This window comes from Hyperolius riggenbachi, chromosome 3 (assembly GCF_040937935.1).
Source record: "Hyperolius riggenbachi isolate aHypRig1 chromosome 3, aHypRig1.pri, whole genome shotgun sequence".
In the NCBI taxonomy this organism is placed as follows: domain Eukaryota; kingdom Metazoa; phylum Chordata; class Amphibia; order Anura; family Hyperoliidae; genus Hyperolius; species Hyperolius riggenbachi.
In genome coordinates this window covers 34,568,371-34,589,785 of record NC_090648.1, presented here as the reverse complement: position 1 = coordinate 34,589,785, position 21,415 = coordinate 34,568,371, and the positions used below count along the sequence as shown (strand labels likewise).

Genomic DNA, 21,415 nt, shown 5'->3' with positions numbered 1-21,415 from the left:
CTCCACATCTCTGCATCATTCCCTCTACCCTCCACATCTCTGCATCATTCCTTCTACCCTCCACATCTCTGCATCATTCCCTCTACCCTCCACATCTCTGCATCATTCCCTCTACCCTCCACATCTCTGCATCATTCCTTCTACCCTCCACATCTCCGCATCATTCCCTCTACCCTCCACATCTCTGCATCATTCCCTCTACCCTCCACATCTCTGCATCATTCCTTCTGCCCTCCACATCTCTGCGTCATTCCTTCTGCCCTCCACATCTCTGCATCATTCCCTCTACCCTCCACATCTCTGCATCATTCCCTCTACCCTCCACATCTCTGCATCATTCCCTCTACCCTCCACATCTCTGAATCATTCCTTCTACCCTCCACATCTCTGCATCATTCCCTCTACACTCTACATCTCTGCATCATTCCCTCTACCCTCCACATCTCTGCATCATTCCTTCTGCCCTCCACATCTCTGCGTCATTCCTTCTGCCCTCCACATCTCTGCATCATTCCTTCTACCCTCCACATCTCTGCATCATTCCCTCTACCCTCCACATCTCTGCATCATTCCCTCTACCCTCCACATCTCTGAATCATTCCTTCTACCCTCCACATCTCTGCATCATTCCCTCTACCCTCCACATCTCTGCGTCATTCCCTCTACCCTCCACATCTCTGCATCATTCCTTCTACCCTCCACATCTCTGCATCATTCCCTCTACCCTCCACATCTCTGCATCATTCATTCCACCCTCCACATCTCTGCATCATTCCTTCTACCCTACACATTCTGCATCATTCTCTCTACACTCTACATCTCTGGATCATTCCTTCTATCCTCCACATCTCTGCATCATTCCTTCTACCCTCCACATCTCTGCATCATTCCTTCTACCCTCCACATCTCTGCATCATCCCCTCTACCCTCCACATCTCTGGATCATCCCCTCTACCCTCTACATCTCTGGATCATTCCTTCTATCCTCCACATCTCTGCATCATTCCTTCTACCCTCCACATCTCTGCATCATTCCTTCTACCCTCCACATCTCTGCATCATCCCCTCTACCCTCCACATCTCTGGATCATTCCTTCTATCCTCCACATCTCTGCATCATTCCTTGTACCCTCCACATCTCTGCATCATTCCCTCTACCCTCCACATCTCTGCATCATTCCTTCTACCCTCCACATCTCTGCATCATTCCTTCTACCCTCCACATCTCTGCATCATTCCTTCTACTCTCCACATCTCTGCGTCATTCCCTCTACCCTCCACATCTCTGCATCATTCCTTGTACCCTCCACATCTCTGCATCATTCCCTCTACCCTCCACATCTCTGCATCATTCCCTCTACCCTCCACATCTCTGCATCATTCCCTCTCCCCTCCACATCTCTGCATCATTCCTTCTACCCTCCACATCTCTGCATCATTCCTTCTACCCTCCACATCTCTGCGTCATTCCTTCTGCCCTCCACATCTCTGTGTCATTCCTTCTGCCCTCCACATCTCTGCATCATTCCTTCTACTCTCCACATCTCTGCATCATTCCCTCTACCCTCCACATCTCTGCATCATTCCCTCTACCCTCCACATCTCTGCATCATTCCTTCTACCCTCCACATCTCTGCATCATTCCCTCTACCCTCCACATCTCTGCATCATTCCCTCTACCCTCCACATCTCTGCATCATTCCTTCTACCCTCCACATCTCCGCATCATTCCCTCTACCCTCCACATCTCTGCATCATTCCCTCTACCCTCCACATCTCTGCATCATTCCTTCTGCCCTCCACATCTCTGCGTCATTCCTTCTGCCCTCCACATCTCTGCATCATTCCCTCTACCCTCCACATCTCTGCATCATTCCCTCTACCCTCCACATCTCTGCATCATTCCCTCTACCCTCCACATCTCTGAATCATTCCTTCTACCCTCCACATCTCTGCATCATTCCCTCTACACTCTACATCTCTGCATCATTCCCTCTACCCTCCACATCTCTGCATCATTCCTTCTGCCCTCCACATCTCTGCGTCATTCCTTCTGCCCTCCACATCTCTGCATCATTCCTTCTACCCTCCACATCTCTGCATCATTCCCTCTACCCTCCACATCTCTGCATCATTCCCTCTACCCTCCACATCTCTGAATCATTCCTTCTACCCTCCACATCTCTGCATCATTCCCTCTACCCTCCACATCTCTGCGTCATTCCCTCTACCCTCCACATCTCTGCATCATTCCTTCTACCCTCCACATCTCTGCATCATTCCCTCTACCCTCCACATCTCTGCATCATTCATTCCACCCTCCACATCTCTGCATCATTCCTTCTACCCTACACATTCTGCATCATTCTCTCTACACTCTACATCTCTGCATCATTCCCTCTACCCTCCACATCTCTGCATCATTCCTTCTACCCTCCACATATCTGCATCATTCCTTCTACCCTCCACATCTCTGCATCATTCCCTCTACCCTCCACATCTCTGCATCATTCCTTCTACCCTCTACATCTCTGCATCATTCCCTCTACCCTCCACATCTCTGCATCATTCCCTCTACCCTCCACATCTCTGCATCATTCCTTCTACCCTCCACATCTCTGCATCATTCCCTCTACCCTCCACATCTCTGCATCATTCCCTCTACACTCTACATCTCTGCATCATTCCCTCTACCCTCCACATCTCTGCATCATTCCTTCTACCCTCCACATTCTGCATCATTCCCTCTACCCTCCACATCTGTGCATCATTCCCTCTACCCTCCACATCTCTGAATCATTCCTTCTACCCTCCACATCTCTGAATCATTCCTTCTACCCTCCACATCTCTGCATCATTCCCTCTACACTCTACATCTCTGCATCATTCCCTCTACCCTCCACATCTCTGCATCATTCCCTCTATCCTCCACATCTCTGCATCATTCCCTCTACCCTCCACATTTCTGCATCATTCCCTCTACCCTCCACATCTCTGCATCATTCCCTCTACCCTCCGCATCTCTTCATCATTCCCTCTACCCTCCGCATCTCTGCATCATTCCCTCTACCCTCCACATCTCTGCGTCATTCACTCTACCCTCCACATCTCTGCGTCATTCCCTCTACCCTCCACATCTCTGCATCATTCCTTCTACCCTCCACATCTCTGCATCATCCCCTCTACCCTCCACATCTCTGGATCATTCCTTCTATCCTCCACATCTCTGCATCATTCCTTCTACCCTCCACATCTCTGCATCATTCCTTCTACCCTCCACATCTCTGCATCATCCCCTCTACCCTCCACATCTCTGGATCATTCCTTCTATCCTCCACATCTCTGCATCATTCCTTGTACCCTCCACATCTCTGCATCATTCCCTCTACCCTCCACATCTCTGCATCATTCCTTCTACCCTCCACATCTCTGCATCATTCCTTCTACCCTCCACATCTCTGCATCATTCCTTCTACTCTCCACATCTCTGCGTCATTCCCTCTACCCTCCACATCTCTGCATCATTCCTTGTACCCTCCACATCTCTGCATCATTCCCTCTACCCTCCACATCTCTGCATCATTCCCTCTACCCTCCACATCTCTGCATCATTCCCTCTCCCCTCCACATCTCTGCATCATTCCTTCTACCCTCCACATCTCTGCATCATTCCTTCTACCCTCCACATCTCTGCGTCATTCCTTCTGCCCTCCACATCTCTGTGTCATTCCTTCTGCCCTCCACATCTCTGCATCATTCCTTCTACTCTCCACATCTCTGCATCATTCCCTCTACCCTCCACATCTCTGCATCATTCCTTCTACCCTCCACATCTCTGCATCATTCCTTGTACCCTCCACATCTCTGCATCATTCCCTCTACCCTCCACATTTCTGCATCATTCATTCCACCCTCCACATCTCTGCATCATTCCCTCTACCCTCCACATCTCTGCGTCATTCCCTCTACCCTCCACATCTCTGCATCATTCCTTCTACCCTCTACATCTCTGCGTCATCCCCTCTACCCTCCACATCTCTGCATCATTCCTTATACTCTCCACATCTCTGCATCATTCCTTCTACTCTCCACATCTCTGCATCATTCCCTCTACCCTCCACATCTCTGCATCATTCCTTCTACCCTCCACATCTCTGCGTCATTCTTTCTACCCTCCACATCTCTGCATCATTCCTTGTACCCTCCACATCTCTGCATCATTCCCTCTACCCTCCACATCTCTGCATCATTCATTCCACCCTCCACATCTCTGCATCATTCCCTCTACCCTCCACATCTCTCTACCCTCCACATCTCTCTCCACATTCCCTCTACCCTCCACATCCCTCTACCCTCCACATCTCTGCATCATTCCTTCTACCCTCTACATCTCTGTGTCATCCCCTCTACCCTCCACATCTCTGCATCATTCCTTCTACTCTCCACATCTCTGCATCATTCCTTCTACTCTCCACATCTCTGCATCATTCCCTCTACCCTCCACATCTCTGCATCATTCCTTCTACCCTCCACATCTCTGCATCATTCCCTCTACCCTCCACATTTCTGCATCATTCCCTCTACCCTCCACATCTCTGCGTCATTCCTTCTACCCTCCACATCTCTGCATCATTCCTTCTACCCTCCACATCTCTGCATCATTCCCTCTACCCTCCACATCTCTGCATCATTCCCTCTACCCTCCACATCTCTGCGTCATTCCCTCTACCCTCCACATCTCTGCATCATCCCCTCTACCCTCCACATCTCTGCATCATTCCCTCTACCCTCCACATCTCTGCATCATTCCCTCTACCCTCCACATCTCTGCGTCATTCCTTCTACCCTCCACATCTCTGCATCATTCCCTCTACCCTCAACATCTCTGCATCATTCCCTCTACCCTCCACATCTCTGCGTCATTCCTTCTACCCTCCACTTCTCTGCATCATTCCCTCTACCCTCCACATCTCTGCATCATTCCCTCTACCCTCCACATCTCTGCGTCATTCCTTCTACCCTCCACATCTCTGCATCATTCCCTCTACCCTCCACATCTCTGCATCATTCCCTCTACCCTCCACATCTCTGCGTCATTCCCTCTACCCTCCACATCTCTGCATCATTCCTTCTACCCTCTACATCTCTGCGTCATCCCCTCTACCCTCCACATCTCTGCATCATTCTTTCTACCCTCCACATCTCTGCATCATTCCTTCTACCCTCCACATCTCTGCATCATTCCCTCTACCCTCCACATCTCTGCATCATTCCCTCTACCCTCCACATCTCTGCGTCATTCCTTCTACCCTCCACATCTCTGCATCATCCCCTCTACCCTCCACATCTCTGGATCATTCCTTCTACCCTCCACATCTCTGCATCATTTCCTCCACATCTCTGCATCATTCCCTCTACCCTCCACATCTCTGCATCATTCCTTCTACCCTCCACATCTCTGCATCATTCCCTCTACCCTCCACATCTCTGCATCATTCCCTCTACCCTCCACATCTCTGCATCATTCCTTCTACCCTCCACATCTCTGCATCATTCCCTCTACCCTCCGCATCTCTGCATCATTCCCTCTACCCTCCGCATCTCTGCGTCATTCCCTCTACCCTCCACATCTCTGCGTCATTCACTCTACCCTCCACATCTCTGCATCATTCCCTCTACCCTCCACATCTCTGCATCATTCCTTCTACCCTCCACATCTCTGCTTCATTCCTTCTACCCTTCACATCTCTGCATCATTCCTTCTACCCTCCACATTTCTGCGTCATTCCTTCCTCCCTCCACATCTCTGCATCATTCCTTCTACCCTCCACATCTCTGCATCATTCCCTCTACCCTCCACATCTCTGCATCATTCCCTCTACCCTCCACATCTCTGCATCATTCCTTCTACCCTCCACATCTCTGCTTCATTCCTTCTACCCTTCACATCTCTGCGTCATTCCTTCTATCCTCCACATCTCTGCATCATTCCCTCTACCCTCCACACCTCTGCGTCATTCCTTCTACCCTCCACATCTCTGCGTCATTCACTCTACCCTCCACATCTCTGCATCATTCCTTCCACCCTCCACATCTCTGCATCATTCCTTGTACCCTCCACATCTCTGCATCATTCCCTCTACCCTCCGCATCTCTGCATCATTCCCTCTACCCTCCGCATCTCTGCATCATTCCCTCTACCCTCCACATCTCTGCATCATTCCCTCTACCCTCCACATCTCTGCGTCATTCCTTCCACCCTCCACATCTCTGCATCATTCCCTCTACCCTCCACATCTATGCATAATTCCCTCTACCCTCCACATCTCTGCATCATTCCTTCCACCCTCCACATCTCTGCATCATTCCCTCTACCCTCCACATCTCTGCATCATTCCCTCTACCCTCCACATCTCTGCATCATTCCCTCTACCCTCCACATCTCTGCATCATTCCCTCTACCCTCCACATCTCTGCGTCATTCCCTCTCCCCTCCACATCTCTGCATCATTCCCTCTCCCCTCCACATCTCTGCATCATTCCTTCTACCCTCCACATTCTGCATCATTCCCTCTACCCTCCACATCTCTGCATCATTCCCTCTACCCTCCACATCTCTGCATCATTCCCTCTACCCTCCACATCTCTGCATCATTCCCTCTCCCCTCCACATCTCTGCATCATTCCTTCTACCCTCCACATCTCTGCATCATTCCCTCTACCCTCCACATCTCTGCGTCATTCCTTCTACCCTCCACATCTCTGCATCATTCCCTCTACCCTCCACATCTCTGCGTCATTCCCTCCACATCTCTGCATCATTCCTTCTATCCTCCACATCTCTGCATCATTCCCTCTACCCTCCACATCTCTGCGTCATTCCTTCTACCCTCCACATCTCTGCATCATTCCTTCCACCCTCCACATCTCTGCATCATTCCTTAATTAATAATTAACCATACATACTTACCTTCAATTAAACATGCCTATCAAATCTGTTGAAAATTTTACTCCTTTGGAATTAGGGAGGGAAAGAGGGGGACCAATGAAATAATGTACATTTGTTTGGGATGTGAGAGGAAACCAGAGTGCCCAGAGAAAACCCACACAAACAGGAGGAGCCTAGCAAGCCATCCAATATAATGTCTTCTGGTAAATCTTGCAATGTGTGGAGCTGAGGTTTTGGTTTTCAACAAAAGAAGCTTTTGTAACATAAAAATTGGGGTAAGAAGAAGTCCTGGTTCATCTCTGGCCTGTGACTCTCTCCCCCCTGCAGCAGGAGGTAGTGGAGATTGCCGCCGTATCTGTGCCGCACCAGCCCTGCCTGGCGAGCAAGTTAGGATGCGTCAGCTCTTTCTATTTCTGCTGCTCTCACTCTAGTCCCATTAAGATGCGTAAAAACATGCTCTGTCTGCGGGACCCGCGTACAGGAAACGCTGATCTACAGCAACTCTTATATTTATATCTACAGCAACTCTTATATTTATATCTACAGCTACTCTTGTTAATATTTTTATGGGGAGGAAAGTGTTTCTTTGGAAATTCACACTGATCAGAATCAGTGGATGATTCTCTCAAAAATTGTACATTGATTCATAAAGCATTCATAATGTGCTTATTAAAGTGAGTGTTTACCATTTTAAAAATAAAAAAGTCGGATACTCACCTAAGGAGAAGGAAGGCTCGGTCCTAATGAGCCTTCCCTCTCCTCTCCCGGTGCCCGGTCCCGCTCAGAATCCCCCGTGGCAGTTCTCGACCAGTTCGGTCAAATACTGCCACTTCCGCATGCCGAAGGGAGCTTTCGGACCACTCGGGCTCCCGAAGACGGGCCGCTCCATACTACGCATGCGCGAGCGCACTCTATGACGCACTCGCGCGTGCGTAGTATGGAGCGGCCCGTCTTCGGAAGCCCAAGTGCTCCCGAAGACCTCCGAAGTCCCTGCGGCGGCGGACGCGAACGGGGGAGCCAGCGCAGCACCGAGGGCACCGGGAGAGGAGAGGGAAGGCTCATTAGGACCGAGCCTTCCCTCTCCTTAGGTGAGTATCCGACTTTTTTATTTTTAAAATGGTAAACACTGGCTTTAAGGAGGAACTGTAGTGAAAATGATGCAATGAATACAATTATTTTATTACAATATTCTTTTATAATTTTCTTTTAACCCTAACACACAATAACTCAATGACCTAGTTTGTGAGTTTTGCGGTCTTTGGCATCAATAATTTGCATAGAAATGAAACAAATCTGATTGGCTGTTTGTGGCTACACCCCATTTTCTGAATGTGAACCCCCGTCACCCAATGACCAATTGTACCAGGTTTGAGGCCTGTGCCATTAACAGTGCAAGAATGGCAGCAATCAAATATTCCCCTTGAAAATCAATAGGTGAATTTGATTGGCTTTTGTAGGTTCCACCCACTTTTCTAAATATTAATCCCAGTCACCCAGTGACCAACTGTGTAGTTTGAGAACGCTGCCATTAACAGTGTAAGAATGGCTGCAGTTTACATTTTCCCAGTGAGATTTGTATTTGTCTCCGCCCACTTTTGGTTATGGGAATAAAAAGTACCCTATACTTTATTCCAGGTAATGTACTATGTGTGTGCCAAATTTCATTCAATTCCATTCAGCCATTGTTGTGTGATCAAGTAACAAACATCCAAACATCTAAACATTCGCATCCTACTAATATAATAAATGGGAAAGTTTGGATGTTTGGATGTTTGTTACTCGATCACGCAAAAATGGCTGAACGGATTTGAATGAAACTTGGCACACATAGAACATTACCTGGAATAAAGTATAGCATGCTTTTTATACCCATAACCAAAAAGGGGGCGGAGACAAATACAAATTTCACTGGAAAATGTAACCTGCAGCCATTCTTACACTGTTAATGGCAGGGTTCTCAAACTTTGCACTGTTGGTCACTGGGTGCCTGGGATTAATATTCAGAAAGGTGGGAGGAGCCTACAAACGCCAATCATAATTCACCTATTGATTTTCAAGGGGAATATTTACATTGCTGCCATTCTTGCTCTGTTAATGGCACAAGCCTCAAACCTGGTACAGTTGATCATTGGGTGACGGGGGTTCAATTTGAGAAAGGGGGGTGGAGCCACAAACAGCCAATTCGATTTGTTTCATTCCAATGCAAATTATTGATGCCAAACACCGCAAAGATCACAAACTTTGTAATTGAGTAATTAATTGTGTGTGAGGGTTAGAAAAGTGGGCACAGCCAACACCAACCAAATACATAAGCAGGCAACACAGGGTCATAAGTGGGCGGAGGCAAATACAAATTTCACTAGGAAAATATAAACTGCAGCCATTCTTACACTGTTAATTGCAGGGTTCTCAAACTTTGCACAGTTGGTCACTGGGTGACTGGGATTAATATTCAGAGAAGTGGGTGGAGCCTACAAAAGCCAATCAAAATCCACCTATTGATTTTCAAGGGGAATATGTAATTGCTGCCATTCTTGCACTGTTAATGGCACAAGCCTCAAACCTGGTACAGTTGATCATTGGGTGACTGGGGTTTAAATTGATAAAAGGGGGTGGAGCCACAAACAGACATTCTTATTTGTTTCATTTTAATGCAGGTTATGGATGCCAAAAAACGCAAAGCTCACAAGCTTGGTCATTGAGTAATTGTGCGTTAAGGTTAAGAAAAGTGGGCGCAGCCAACACCAGCCAAATACATAATCGGGCAATACCGGGTCATCAGTGGGTGGATACAAATACACATTTCACTGAGAAAATGTAAACTGCAGCCATTCTTACACTGTTAATGGTAGGATTCTCAAACTTTGCACAATTGGCCACTGGGTGACTGGGGTTAATATTCAGAAAAGTGGGTGGAGCCAACAAAAGACAATCAAAATTCACCTATTGATTTTCAAGGGGAATATGTAATTGCTGCCATTCTTGCACTGTTAATGGCACAAGCCTTAAACCTGGTACAGTTGGTCGTTGGGTGACTGGGGTTCAAATTTAGACAAAGGGGTGGAGCCACAAACAGCCAATCAGATTTGTTTTATCTCAATGCAAATTATTGATGCCAAACACCGCAAAGCGCACAAACTTGGTCATTGAGTAATTGTGTGTTATGGCCCATACTCACGGGCTACAATTGTCGCCGTAACACGCGGCGCGCGCGTGTTGCGGCGACAGGTCGCCCGTGAGTATGGGCCGTCGCACGGGCGCGCACCCCGAACTGTCGCCTGTCGCTGATGTCGCCAGGCGATTGAAAGTTTCAATCGCCTGCCGACAGTCGCCGCCGCACCTCCGTCGCAACTGTCGCTAGTCCGCGTGAGTACGCGGACTAGCGACAGCAACCTCCATTGAGAATGCGGAGCTTCCGGCGGGGGGAGGAGGCACGTCGGCGACAGCTTCCGTCGCGCCGCTGGTCCCTCTTCCGCGTGTGTACGCGGAGGAACCTGGCGAGGAGCTGTCGCCGGCCTGTCGCCCACACGCTCACGTGTGCTGGCGACAGGCAACTTTTGCTGCCCGTGAGTATGGGCTATTAGGGTTAGAAAAAGTAGGTGGAGCCAACACCAGCCAAATACATACCCGAACAATGTCAAGAAATCAGTGGGTGGAGAAAAATACAAATACAAATTTCATTGGAAAAATGTAAACTGTAGCCATTCTTACACTGTTAATGGTAGGGTTCTCAAACTTTGCACAGTTGGTCACTGGGTGACTGGGATTAATATTCAGAAAGGTGGGTGGAGCGTACAAAAGCCAATCTAAATCCACCTATTGATATTTAAGGGTAATATTTAATTGCTGCCATTCTTGCACTGTTAATGGCACAAGCCTCTTGCACTGTTAATACAATACAATACAATACAATACAATAACATTTCTATAGCGCTTTTCTCCCATAGGACTCAAAGCGCTTAGGCTCTCTCAGATTCAGTAATTGGTAGTAGGATGAAGTATTTCACACAACAAAAGTTAAATTTCTGCAAATGCCAAACTGAACAGGTGGGATTTCAGTCTGGATTTAAACACGTCCAGGGATGGAGCTATCCTGATCTGTTGAGGTAAGGAGTTCCAAAACGTAGGGGCAGCATGACAGAAGGCTCTGGGACCAAAAGATTCCAAATGGACTCTGGGTATGACTAGATTATTAGAACCTGTGGATCTGAGAATGCAGCAATTCCTACGCAGCTGCAACATATCTTTCATATCTTCAGGACCTAGATTATTCAGGGATTTAAATGTCAGTAGGCCGATCTTGAATAGGACCCTCCATTCTATAGGTAGCCAGTGAAGGGAGTGCAGGACTGGCGTTATGTGGCAGTGACGGGGTTGGTTGGTTAGCAGTCTGGCAGCAGTATTCTGTATCAGCTGTAGGCGGTACAAGACCTTTTTTGGAAGGCCGGTGTAGAGACCATTACAATAGTCCAGTCGGGATGTGATGAAGGCATGGACTAAGGTTGGCAGATCTTCTGGGGGGATGAGGTGCTTGATTTTTGCAATGTTTTTGCAATGTTTTTGAAATGTTAATCACCTGTACCTGGTACACTTGGCCATTGGGTGATTTGGGTTCAAATTCAGAAAAGGGGTGGAGTTACAGCCAATCAGATTTCTTTTATTTCAATGCAAATTATTGATGCCAAAGACCGCAAAGCTCACAAACTTGGTCATTAACCACTTGAGGACCACAGTCTTTCTACCCCTTAAGGACCGGCCACTTTTTTTCCATTCAGACCACTGCAGCTTTCACGGTTTATTGCTCGCTCATACAACCTACCACCTAAATGAATTTTGGCTCCTTTTCTTGTCACTAATAAAGCTTTCTTTTGGTGCTATTTGATTGCTCCTGCGATTTTTACTTTTTATTATATTCATCAAAAAAGACATGAATTTTGGCAAAAAAATTATTTTTTTAACTTTCTGTGCTGACAATTTTCAAATAAAGTAAAATTTCTGTATACATGCAGCGCGAAAAATGTGGACAAACATGTTTTTGATAAAAAAAAAAAAACATTCAGTGTATATTTATTGGTTCGGGTAAAAGTTATAGCGTTTACAAACTATGGTGCAAAAAGTGAATTTTGCCATTTTCGAGCATCTATGACTTTTCTGACCCCCTGTCATGTTTCATGAGGGGCTAGAATTCCAGGATAGTATAAATACCCCCCAAATGACCCCATTTTGGAAAGAAGACATCCCAAAGTATTCACTGAGAGGCATAGTGAGTTCATAGAAGATATTATTTTTTGTCACAAGTAAGCGGAAAATGACACTTTGTGACAAAAAAAAAGAAAAACAAAAAGAATCCATTTCTTCTAACTTGCGACAAAAAAAAATGAAATCTGCCACGGACTCACCATGCCCCTCTCTGAATACCTTGAAGTGTCTACTTTCCAAAATGGGGTCATTTGTGGGGTGTGTTTACTGTCCTCGCATTTTGGGGGGTGCAAAAGTTAGCGGAAAATTGATTTTTATTGTTTTTTTCACAAAGTGTCATTTTCCACTAACTTGTGACAAAAAATAAAATCTTCTATGAACTCACCATACTCCTAACGGAATACCTTGAGGTGTCTTCTTTCTAAAATGGGGTCATTTGTGGGGTTCCTATACTGCCCTGGCATTTTAGGGGCCCTAAACCGTGAGGAGTAGTCTGGAAATCAAATTCCGCAAAATGACCTGTGAAATCCTAAAGGTACTCATTGGACTTTGGGCCCTTTAGCGCAGTTAGGGTGCAAAAAAGTGCCACACATGTGGTATCGCCGTACTCGGGAGAAGTAGTACAATGTGTTTTGGGGTGTATTTTTACACATACCCATGCTGGGTGGGAGAAATAACTCTGTAAATGGACAATTGTGTGTAAAAAAATCAAAAGATTGTCATTTACAGAGGTATTTCTCCCACCCAGCATGGGTATGTGTAAAAATACACCCCAAAACACATTGTACTACTTCTCCCGAGTATGGCAATACCACATGTGTGGCACTTTTTTGCACCCTAACTGCGCTAAAGGGCCCAAAGTCCAATGAGTACCTTTAGGATTTCACAGGTCATTTTGCGAAATTTGATTTCCAGACTACTCCTCACGGTTTAGGGCCCCTAAAATGCCAGTTCAGTATAGGAACCCCACAAATGACCCCATTTTAGAAAGAAGACACCCCAAGGTATTCCGTTAGGAGTATGGTGAGTTCATAGAAGATTTTATTTTTTGTCACAAGTTAGTGGAAAATGACACTTTGTGAAAAAAACAATAAAAATCAATTTTCCGCTAACTTTTGACAAAAAATAAAATCTTCTATGAACTCACCATACTCCTAACGGAATACCTTTGGGTGTCTTCTTTCTAGAATGGGGTCATTTGTGAGGTTACTATACTGCCCTGGCATTTTAGGGGCCCTAAACCGTGAGGAGTAGTCTTGAAACCAAATGTCGCAAAATGACCTGTGAAATCCTAAAGGTACTCATTGGACTTTGGGCCCCTTAGCGTACTTAGGGTGTAAAAAAGTGCCACACATGTGGTACCGCCGTACTCAGGAGAAGTAGTATAATGTGTTTTGGGGTGTATTTTTACACATACCTATGCTAAGTGGGAGAAATATCTCTGTAAATGACAATTGTTTGATTTGTTTTACACACAATTGACCATTTACATAGAAATTTCTCCCACCCAGCATGGGTATGTGTAAAAATACACCCCAAAACACATTATACTACTTTTCCTGAGTACGGCGGTACCACATGTGTGACACTTTTTTGCAGCCTAGGTGCGCTAAGGGGCCCAACGTCCTATTCACGGGTCATTTTGAGGCATTTGTTTTCTAGACTACTCCTCGCGGTTTAGGGCCCCTAAAATGCCAGGGCAGTATAGGAACCCCACAAGTGACCCCATTTTAGAAAGAAGACACCCCAAGGTATTCCGTTAGGTGTATGACGAGTTCATAGAAGATTTTATTTTTTGTCACAAGTTAGTGAAAAATGACACTTTGTGAAAAAAACCCAATAAAAATCAATTTCCGCTAACTTTTGACAAAAAAAATCTTCTATGAACTCGTCATACACCTAACAGAATACCTTGGGGTGTCTTTTTTTCTAAAATGGGGTCACTTGTGGGGTTCCTATACCGCCCTGGCATTTTACGGGCCCAAAACCGTGAGTAGTCTGGAAACCAAATGTCTCAAAATGACTGTTCAGGGGTATAAGCATCTGCAAATTTTGATGACAGGTGGTCTATGAGGGGGCAAATTTTGTGGAACCGGTCATAAGCAGGGTGGCCTTTTAGATGACAGGTTGTATTGGGCCTGATCTGATGGATAGGAGTGCTAGGGGGGTGACAGGAGGTGATTGATGGGTGTCTCAGGGGGTGGTTAGAGGGGAAAATAGATGCAATCAATGCACTGGGGAGGTGATCGGAAGGGGGTCTGAGGGGGATCTGAGGGTTTGGCCGAGTGATCAGGAGCCCACACGGGGCAAATTAGGGCCTGATCTGATGGGTAGGTGTGCTAGGGGGTGACAGGAGGTGATTGATGGGTGTCTCAAGGTGTGATTAGAGGGGGGAATAGATGCAAGCAATGCACTGGCGAGGTGATCAAGGCTGGGGTCTGAGGGCATTCTGAGGGTGTGGGCGGGTGATTGAGTGCCCTAGGGGCAGATAGGGGTCTAATCTGATAGGTAGCAGTGACAGGGGGTGATTGATGGGTAATTAGTGGGTGTTTAGGGTAGAGAACAGATGTGAACACTGCACTTGGGAGGTGATCGGACGTCGGATCTGCGGGCGATCTATTGGTGTGGGTGGGTGATCAGATTGCCCGCAAGGGGCAGGTTAGGGGCTGATTGATGGGTGGCAGTGACAGCGGGTGATTGATGGGTGGCAGTGACAGGGGGTGATTGATGGGTGATTGATAGGTGATTGACAGGTGATCAGTGGGTTATTACAGGGAAGGACAGATGTAAATAATGCCCTGGCGAATTGATAAGGGGGGGTCTGAGGGCAATCTGAGCGTGTAGGCGGGTGATTGGGTGCCCGCAAGGGGCAGATTAGGGTCTGATCTGATGGGTAACAGTGACAGGTGGTGATAGGGGGTGATTGATGGGTAATTAGTGGGTGTTTAGAGGAGAGAATAGATGGAAACACTGCGCTTGGGTGGTGATCTGATGTCGGATCTGCGGGCGATCTATTGGTGTGGGTGGGTGATCAGTTTGCCCGCAAGGGGCAGGTTAGGGGCTGATTGATGGGTGGCAGTGACAGGGGTGATTGATGGGTGGCAGTGACAGGGGGTGATTGATGGGTGATTGACAGGTGATTGACAGGTGATCAGTGGGTTATTACAGGGAAGGACAGATGTAAATAATGCCCTGGCGAATTGATAAGGGGGGGTCTGAGGGCAATCTAAGCGTGTAGGCGGGTGATTGGGTGCCCGCAAGGGGCAGATTAGGGTCTGATCTGATGGGTAACAGTGACAGGTGGTGATAGGGGGTGATTGATGGGTAATTAGTGAGTGTTTAGAGGAGAGAATAGATGGAAACACTGCGCTTGGGTGGTGATCTGATGTCGGATCTGCGGGCGATCTAATGGTGTGGGTGGGTGATCAGATTGCCCCCAAGGGGCAGGTTAGGGGCTGATTGATGGGTGGCAGTGACAGGGGGTGATTGATGGGTGATAGGTGATTGGCAGGTGATTGACAGGTGATCAGTGGGTTATTACAGGGAAGAACAGATGTAATTAATGCACTGGCGAATTGATAAGGGGGGGTCAGAGGGCAATCTGAGCGTGTTGGCGGGTGATTGGGTGCCCGCAAGGGGCAGATTAGGGTCTGATCTGATAGGTAAAAGTGACAGGGGGTGATTGATGGGTGATTGATGGGTAATTAGTGGGTGTTTAGAGGAGAGAATAGATGTAAACAATGGATTTGGGAGGTGATCTGATGTCGGATCTGCGGGCGATCTATTGGTGTGGGTGGGTGATCAGATTGCCCGCAAGGGGCAGGTTAGGGGCTGATTGTTGGGTGGCAGTGACAGGGGGTGATTGATGGGTGATTGATGGGTGATTGATGGGTGATTGACAGGTGATTGACAGGTTATCAGGGAAGATAGATGCATACAGTACACAGGGGGGGGGGGGGTCTGGGGGGGGGGTCTGGGGAGAATCTGAGGGGTGGGGGGGTGATCAGGAGGGGGCAGGGGGCAGGGGGCAGGGGGGGGGGATAAAAAAAAAATAGCGTTGACAGATAGTGACAGGGAGTGATTGATGGGTTATTAGGGGGGTGATTGGGTGCAAACAGGGGTCTGGGGGGTGGGCAGGGGGGGGTCTGAGGGGTGCTGTGGGCGATCAGTGGGCGGGGGGGGCAGATCAGTGTGTTTGGGTGCAGACTAGGGTGGCTGCAGCCTGCCCTGGTGGTCCCTCGGACACTGGGACCACCAGGGCAGGAGGCAGCCTGTATAATACACTTTGTATACATTACAAAGTGTATTATACACTTTGTAGCGGCGATCGCGGGGTTAACATCCCGCCGGCGCTTCCGTATGGCCGGCGGGATGTTACGGCGGGTGGGCGGAGCCAGTTGCCGGGGGAAGCGCGCGTCATCAATGACGCGATCGCTCCCCCGGCATGCCTAAAGGACGCGCCGCCTGAAGGCGTATTGCGGTCCTTTAGGCGTCCACTTTGCCGCCGCCCATGGGCTGTGGGCGGTCGGCAAGTGGTTAAGTAATTAAGTAATTGTTCGTTAGGGTTAGGAAAAGGGGGAGGGGCCAACACCAGCCAAATACATACCCGGGCAATGTCGGGCATCCAGCTAGTTTATAATATTAGTGAGATTTAGTCAGTGTTTTTGCTCATTGTAAAAAAAAATTCTCATCCCGATTTTCATTCTGAGATGTATCACAGGTAGTGACATCTTTAATCCTGTCAGGTGATCTCTGCGGAATATTTGATTGCTGAGAGTTTTGAAGCCAGTAGAAAATATACATGGAATGCTGGGGGAAGGGAGATTGATGGTAGGCCTTGGCTAAGCATCACTGGGATGGTGGGGTTATGTACTAATATAAAGCAATACAGCAACATCCCCGTTATGTGGGAGTCAGGCAACTGGAAATCTCAACTAACCAGCATGCCTTAGGGCAGTGATGGCTAACCTTGGCACTCCAGCTGTGAAAAAACTACAAATCCCATCATGCCTCTACCTCCCCAAGTTATGCTTAGAGCTGTCAGAGTGTTGCAATGCCTCATGGGACTTGTAGTTCCACCACAGCTGGAGTGCCAAGGTTAGCCATCACTGCCTTAGGGGGATAATGGGAACTGTTTTTTGGGGGGAGGGGGGTTGCCAGCTATAAAATACTCTCCAAGCCTCCAGCGACGTCCTGTAGCTCCCAGTGGCTTTCCAGCGCCCGTGCACAACTCTTGGCTTGTCACATGACCCAACACAGGTCACGTGACATGGTGGGAGACGTACACAGAGGACACCGGAGAGTCGCTAGGAGCTACAGGACATTGCTGGAGGCTCTGTGATTATTTAGTCCTGCATGGGGGAGGGATGGAGTGTTGTGCTTTCTTGCCCGGTTGCTCAACCAACCGTGAAGTACGCTGGTTACTAGGGACTTTGCTATAATATAGGAAGTGTTTCTGATACTGAAACCAGGACAATTACCGTAAAAGTGGGTATCCTGAATTATTCGACTAAATGTCACTACAGGGCCTCTTTAACTAAGGCTGGCTGTCCACAGATTGATTCCTCCATCTCATTCCACCACATTGATACAATCTGCCAGTGATCTATTGCTCCCAACATGCCTGATCGATCAACTTTCTAATGAATTCGGGCAGGTTATCAATCGAAAGACTGATCTGGCATGTTGGAAAGTATACATTGAGCGTCCTGGGGTTGGGGGGGACGGGGGGTAGCTGGCTGCACTGAGCATTTCAGATTCCTTTTCCACTACAAATCACAGCCGCAAACACGCAGGGTTCTGGTCGTAATATGCATGTGTTTTACAAACGCATTTTTCCGTGTGCGGTGCATTTTTTATGCGACCGTGGTTATCCAATTTACTGGAAGTAAGTGGCGAGGTTTCAGTACCATAATGCGATATTTGTATTTTTGTGCGCTCATTTAGGCTGCCACCTAAACGTTAATGCAGGAAAAATGGAGCATGCATTGCGGTTGCGGTTAAAATGTGGCAGGTTGCCATTCAATGTTACAAATAATTTACTTGAGGAAGCCATACATCTAGCGATGATGGGCAGATTAGACCAAGAGACAATATGCTTGATTCACTAAGACAAATAGCACGCCTTATCTGAATTGACACACCTTATCAGAGTTAGCACGCCTTATCAGAGTTCCATAGCGATCGCTACGAACCCGCAGGGGCTCAGGGCAGGACAAGTGGAGCTCTCGTCATTTAGCAGGCATAAGTTCGTAGTGCTTGCTATGCTACTCTGATAAGGCGTGTTAACTCAGATAAGGCTATTTGTCTTAGTGAATCAAGCCCAATCTGTCTATGAAACAATCTGATTAGAGAGAGATCTGTCAGCTGCTTATACACTGCAGGCCAATTTCCGATCAATTTCAGCATGAGATCTCTTGTGAATCGGCCGAGTCAGCAACGTCTGCCACATCCGCCGTTGCCCCGCTATTGTATAAATGTGCCCCCCGTGTGTGCATTTATACATTACATGCCCATTGCGTACCGCTCCTCAATTAGCTGTATACACGCCGCTGGTGTGTGTGTGTGGTACAATTATACGCTAGGGGGGAACAGCGCCGGGGGTTTCGCTTGTCCCGATCTCAGTCCCCATTACCGCCGTGGCCCGACATCTTGCAACATGTCCGCATGCAACCAATTTCGGCACAAAATTGGTCGCATTGTCAATTGGGCATTCTCTTGCTGGCGTCGCTTTTCATTCAATTCATTAATAATTATTGAAGAATCGGGTGGTTGATTGTCTGCCAAATCGAGAGATGTATGACAATCCATATATATGATAGCGAATTGTACCAAAAAAACCCAACATTTTGGAAAATAAAAAATCTGATAGATGCCTGATTAGGCAAGGTGGAAAATTCGAATGAACTGATCTAAAAATCAGTTCTTTTGAAAATCATACTTTGTACTAACACCGTAATCCTGAACAAGTGGGCACGGTGGTGGAATCGATTACTACAGCCTGATTGATATGTGATCGGGGGCTGATCAATCGCTTGCCATATCGGACATATGTATTAGCCAGTGTTACAAGGATACTGAGCTGTACAACCTGGAAATGGCCCTATGAGGAGGAAGGAGGCGCGGCGGCCATATTTGCCCGTCCATTCATTCCTTTCACGCTAGCGTTCCTGTGATATCGTCTCCCTCCATTCTGTCTCTTTTCTTCTCTTCCTTATTTCCTACAAGTTGCTCTCTTGACTCCATGCTTAGCCTTCAATACACGGCAGTGTCTCCCCGCTGCCTCCCCCCACCCCCATCTATCCCCCCGTCTCTCATTCCCAGCGCCGGGGGTCGGCTCAGGGGCCCCCAGCGTGTGTGTTTAGTGGCTGCACTTGACCCTTCTGCGTCCCCCACCCTCCAGAAAATAACAGTTACACAAACACGGGGACACACACGGCGGGCTCGGGCCTACGTGGCTGCTCACAGCCTATTGTTGAGTGTCCATGGAAACCGGTTGCCATGGTTACCCCTCAGATAACACAGCAGCCATTAATCACTGTGGCATTGTATTATTAGCGCGCACACACTCTCTCACACACACACTCGTTCGCACACAACATCGTGTCGCGCTCTTCTTGGCAGAGAGTCGGACAGGCAATATCATTGCCGCAATAAAAATAAATAAAAAACAATAATAATAAAAATAATCCCGTCACGTCCAAAAAAAAGCACAGCGAAGTGAAATAAGCAGCGTTGCCATGCCTCTCCTCACGCGGCGGAGGCAAAGCGAGGGGTACACAATGGATCCACAGGTGGAGAGGTTGGCGTGAGTCACACAGGTGCATAATTCTGGCATAAACACACTAAATCGCGCTGCGCTGAGCCAGTTCTGGAAAAACAGAAAAAATAAAGCGTATTTTTGTCAGGACTGCCTGAAAGCGGTTTTTTTTTTCTTTCGCTGCGCATTTCACTGCTTCATATTTTTTCTTTTTGCTGTAAAAGCGAGTTTATTTATAGTTTTCAATGTGTTTTTTTTCTCCAGTTTTCTATTAATAGTCGTGAAAAGGACCGCTCTGCCCGAAGCCAGATTCACACACATCTGACCGCACAACGTGAAAGAATATCCACTCGTGGCAGCAACAGGTGAGCAACTGGCTCTGTCAGTCCATAGCTCCACTTAAAGAGGAACTTTACCCCAGGATTAAACTTAATTCCAATCAGTAGCTGATACCCCCTTTCCCCCGAGAAAGCTTTATCTTTTCTCAAATAGATCATCAGTGGGGTCTGCATGGCTGATATTGTGGTGAAACCCCTCCCACAGTGTGATATCATGACCAAGGTCCTGACAGTTTGCTGTCTGTGAACCTTGTTGCATTGTGGGAAATAACGTCTGTTTCCAAATGACAAGCAAGCAGAATCTCCCTCTGTGCATTGAGCTCTTAGTAACGAACATTCTGCACAGATCACCTGGCAGAACTAAAGATGTCACCACCAGTGATACATGTCAGAATGTACATCAGGGAGAGGAAAGATCTTACAATGGGCAAACACGGACGACATAATCTATACATGAATATTGTATAAAATAAACAATTTTATTCATTATGATATTTTTACTACAGGTCCTCTTTACAGCAGAACCGCCATAGGGTGGTGTTTGAAGTCCGCATTTACCTTAGTGAAAGTCATTTTTGTAGCTTTGGTTTTCTATTCCAGATACTACACTTCAGGAACATCTATTCGATATCTGTCTGTCTAAAGGTGCCCACTAACGATCCAATTTTACTGAACGATCCTCCGAATTGGTAATTGCAAATGGGAAATCACTGATCGGGTGCATAAATGAAATAAAAATTATAACCAATGCAATCATTTCAGATAGAATTGATCCGATCGTTTGTTGTTGATTGGTACCATCAACAGCAGCATGCAATCTGTTCCAGTTTAATCGAACAGAAGGTCGATTGGAAGATAAAACTGGATCATTATTGGGCACTTTAAAAATGCTGTACACATTACAATCGAATTGATAGATTTTTTTTTTTTAATAAAAACAATCAATTATTTAAACAGAAACTCCGACCAAGAATTGAACTTTATCCCAATTAGTAGCTGATACCCCCTTTTACATGAGAAATCTATTCCTTTTCACAAACAGACCATCAGGGGGCGCTGTATGGCTGATATTGTGGTGAAACCCCTCCCACAGGAAACTCTGAGTACGTACTCCTGGCAGTTTCCTGTCTGTGAACCTTGCTGCATTGTGGGAAATAGCCGTTTACAGCT

At 47.2% G+C, this 21,415-nt stretch overlaps 1 long non-coding RNA gene across 3 annotated transcripts in view; it reads left to right on the top strand.

The window, feature by feature from the left end:
• Positions 1-21,415, top strand: part of LOC137562543 (uncharacterized) — a 219,666-nt gene that overhangs the window by 91,419 nt on the left and 106,832 nt on the right. For all 3 annotated transcript variants that reach the window (XR_011030137.1, XR_011030138.1, XR_011030136.1), the window contains one exon: positions 20,172-20,272. This is a non-coding gene — a long non-coding RNA (uncharacterized lncRNA). The remainder of the gene's footprint in view (positions 1-20,171; positions 20,273-21,415) is intronic.